The sequence below is a fragment of the Tigriopus californicus genome, chromosome 2 (genome assembly GCF_007210705.1).
Source record: "Tigriopus californicus strain San Diego chromosome 2, Tcal_SD_v2.1, whole genome shotgun sequence".
NCBI lineage: Eukaryota > Metazoa > Arthropoda > Copepoda > Harpacticoida > Harpacticidae > Tigriopus > Tigriopus californicus.
In genome coordinates this window covers 9,758,457-9,762,783 of record NC_081441.1, presented here as the reverse complement: position 1 = coordinate 9,762,783, position 4,327 = coordinate 9,758,457, and positions in this window count along the sequence as shown.

The following is a 4,327-nucleotide window of genomic DNA, read 5'->3' as shown; positions in this document are numbered from 1 at the left end:
GCATTAAGAGCGAAGAAAGCGTGTGATTTGCGTGTTTGGGAGGGAGAAGTGGAGTTACGGGACAATATTTTTGGTGGCGTTTCCTGTCTTTTGGCTAGCCTGGACGTTTCGAGGCTTTGTAGGGGAGATCCTGATGCCACTTCGACAATCTCCGATGCGACGCAGGGTGACGAGATAGGAGCCCCTTTGCGTGGCAGATTAAGTCGAACCAATAGATGCTTGTGCCACGAATTATTGCTTGTTGACAATATATTTCATGACAGGTTGAATCGGCTAGTTTTATCTAATCATATATGGGCTTTAAAGGGTAATGCCTCTGATATAATTTTGCCTGTTTGTGATATATTTGTAGTCACGCTGGTGACTGGAACACCATTAATTTTAAATTCTGATCCTTGCTTATTACTACACTACTACACGTACAATCGTAAATTCTAGTAGTCCATGATCAGAATAGGCATTAAAAGACCAAAGTTTATTCTTGACGTGATTCAAAGTTAGTCGTTGTGAAGGTTGGGACCTAAGAAATTTGCAAATTCAAGAGACACACGATTTTTTTCTTCAACGAAAAAACGTGATGTATAATATTTCTGTAATTTCGGTCAAAAGGACAAAAAAAGGCGATTGTTCTTGCCTTCAAGAAAATATACGCTACGACCAAGTTGTATCTGTTGTTGTTGGAAAAAGGGGATGTTACTCTCCTCTGCCTCAATAAATAAACAATAACAAACCCTGGCTGTGGCAGGCATGAGGAGACATCATCTTCCACTTATGTTACTATCAGTAAGCAATTGATTTCTCAATTAAAAGCAGCAATTGACCGAACAAATTAAATGCAAGAACTTAACTTTTGATTTTATTTGATCCAGAATGTGGCTTTCAAGCGCTTTCTAGAAAGTGCGCCAAAAGTGCTCAATACATTAATTGCTACTTTTTATTAAAGATTTGCTATTTTGACTCGAAAAGGGCTGCTGTCAACCATGGAGTTAACGACGATTCAAGGTAGTTACTTGTCTTAAATTTTAAATGGCTAATATTTACACAACCTATCGGGAAAACATTCGCAAAAAACAAAAACAAAATTATCCCATAAACTAAAGGGTTTGTGGTTGAAGCAAAATTCCACACGATCCACTTTGCTTATAAGTGATCATTACTAATTGCGTGGTCATTGCGTAATTATTTATTTATTTATTAACTATAATAATCGCGTAATAAACACGTGGGTGTTATGATCTAGGATTCAGACTGATCAAAATTTGGCAATGCTAAACAAGAAGAACCACCCAAGTCCATACACTAACTTTGGAAGAACTAAAAAGGACTCGAGTACGGAATCGTAAAAAAAAGTATTCAATTTTTATTAGAATTTTGCAAGGCGAGTCTTTTTGCTAGACTTGACTCTAGTAACAGTAAATGGAACTTTGAAGGAACCTGTATGAGGAGATAAATAGTACTTCATTATTTTGACTAGCCTGGATGGCGTAGGCCTCAAAACAATATACAGCAGCTTTCCCATTCCCACATTGTTCATTGTTCTTGTCTGCCTTATTTGGCAATAGCTCAAGCTTTTCCTTAAAACGCAACCAGAATCCCAATACTTGACAGACAAAAAGAGCAAACATTAAACTGCCTCCCTTTTTTAGCCCATGTCTCTCAACCAATAAAAATAGCTAAGGTAAAGCACCCAGAGTAACAAACAATATTTGATCTAAAAACCTGCATGGTTTAGGCCATTCATTTGGGAGCGAGGAGACATTTACTAGTGCTTTTGATTTTAAAGATTTTGAGATGATGAAATATCTTGAAACCTTTGCTCATTAGTCCAAAATTCAGTAAATTTTGTTTCATGTTGTGATTCTAAGTTTCTTTTTGCAATTTAAACATGTTAATATTTTTGGGTAAGAAGATTTTTTTGCTCTGAAAAAGAATCATTTCGTGCTTTAATTTGAACCTAAAAAAGACTTTTTTTCTCCGAGCCCCAATTATAAGAGTAAAATTCAGAACACTACTGATATCCATTTCAGACTTAGGCAGTGAGTTGAATATAGTCGATGTAATTGAATATTGGAATCGAAAACAGTCAAACTTTGATTTACCGAATCTCGATTAAAAGATAGATTTCGATTGAATGCTGTTCTCCGCTGACGGACAAAATCATTAAATCAATGTTCGACTGTACCCGCATTATGTTCTTCTTCAAACGAGACTGGCCACGGACTTCTAGAAATATGGACTGCGAACGAGCTTGCCGGAAATCGGCCTGCTCTTGGTCAAAGCCACTCTGAGCCACTTTTCGAATAAAAGTAATAAAATAAAAAACTTAGATGTCTTCAATTAAAGGTAGGTCAATTTTATATCATTTACATACAAAGTCGATCGTTTCAAAGTCATGTTGTCAAAAGCTTATGTAGCTGACCAAGAGCAAGCCGAAAATTCAAATTTTATGTAGTGTTTACTACATAACTTTGAACATGTCTCCTGAGTTCTCTAAGCATAGGTTTGGGCTCAAACTTGGCTGAATTCATCTATACAACAAGATCTTGTGGTCGTATGAAGTGCTTGTTTGGAATAAGATGAGCGGTTTAGTATATTTTTGATTCCGTTTGCATTCCATATCTCTAGAAGTCCGTGGACTGGCCCATATGGGGACGTTTAGGCAATTGCTTGCGCAAGCTCTGGCAGGTTCGTCTGTTTGCTGGTACCAGATTCAGTGATGCAAGTTTGGGGCTTCAAATACGTTTTTGAGAAGCTGACCCTTCTTTCGCAGTGCTATATGAGGAAAGGTCAGCTTCGATAAAACCAGTTTGAAACGTCAATTTTGCATCACTGGCATTGGCAGGCAAATTTTTTTGTTGGTACCAGCGCTTGCCTAAATGTCCGAATAGCTACGTATAATGGTTGAACTGCACAGTATTTGAAAAAGGTACGAAAGGCGCTTGATACTGTACGAGTACGTTTTCAAAAGCATCCATGAGCTTTGTCCCAACCCAGGTTTTAGGGTCTATTCTAGTGACCGTAGAAGCTTAATGTGCGTTTTGAGAGCACCTTCAAGCCAGCGAGAATCAAGATTAGTTTGAACAAGTCAATATCTCTTCTTTCTCCTTCATTGTTGACCATTTCATTTGCTTCATTTGCTGCCCTCAAACAAGTTTTTGTCTAAAATCCCTGATAATCAGGTCAAGAAAAAATGTGTTCAAAAAGACCAAAAATAGTTGTAAAACACTTCGTTGAAATGCTCCCAAAATGTTGAAAAAAACGTTTAAGCACAAGGGATTTTTTTCAGCTTTTTGTATTGGGGGTGGTAACGTTGGGCCTCTCTGTGCCAAGGAAGTTAGCCATGATTTTTGGCGGACTTTCTTACCGCTATTGGGAATGGAATTCAGTAGTTCAAGCTGGAAAACTTATTCATTTAAATTAACTTTTATTTTCATGTTATTTGCTCGAATGCCAAAAGATGCAAATCAGGATCAAAATACAAAAAAAAATAGAACAATCATGCCAAGTTTCAATATCAGTGTTCGGCATTGACATATTTGACAAGAAAAAGGTACGGTTTCAAGGTAGTTTAAACAAAAATCGCCAATTTTGCTGAATTTTGGACAAAGCCACAGAGAGAAGAGATTATGACTTCTTCGATGTTCATGGGGTAACATCTTTGGACCTGTTCAACCTTTTGCAAATCTGCTGAGCTAATTGGGGCCCAACTGAGCGAGGCATATTTTTATGCGAACTAAACCATCGTCATGAGAGAACCACACCCTGATCCCAAAGAGGGACTCTAGGCTCCAACAAGTTGCAACAGACTTGGAACCGGCGCCGTAAGCGCATGCTATTCTCTGTATATAAAGCAATGTTTATCTATGTATAAAAGGCAGTCTACGTCTTATCACCGAGACCAACCGTTGTTTTATTTCTAGGTAATACATGGCAACCGTGATCTAGGTTGACCAATACATATTCAAGATATGGCTGAACAATGGACTTGTACGGAGTTAGCATCGTGATTCTATCTCTGGACTTAAACGTTCGATATATCCAACCACATGTTTGAAAAGCCTTACCAACTTTCAACTGGATATGCTCATCGAACTTTCCATTACCTTGGAGGACTACACCTAAATCCTTCATGGATGAGACCTGCTCAATGTCCTTACCTTCATCATCTAATAGTGGAGTGTCTAATGGCGTCGACCCAAAGGTCATTGACGGATTTCTTCCATTCAAGGCCATGTTACTCGCAGCAACCCAGGAATAAATTTGGTCTAGGACCTTTGCCAGACAACCAGAATCCTGACCATTCCTACCAACTACCAATTTTGTATCA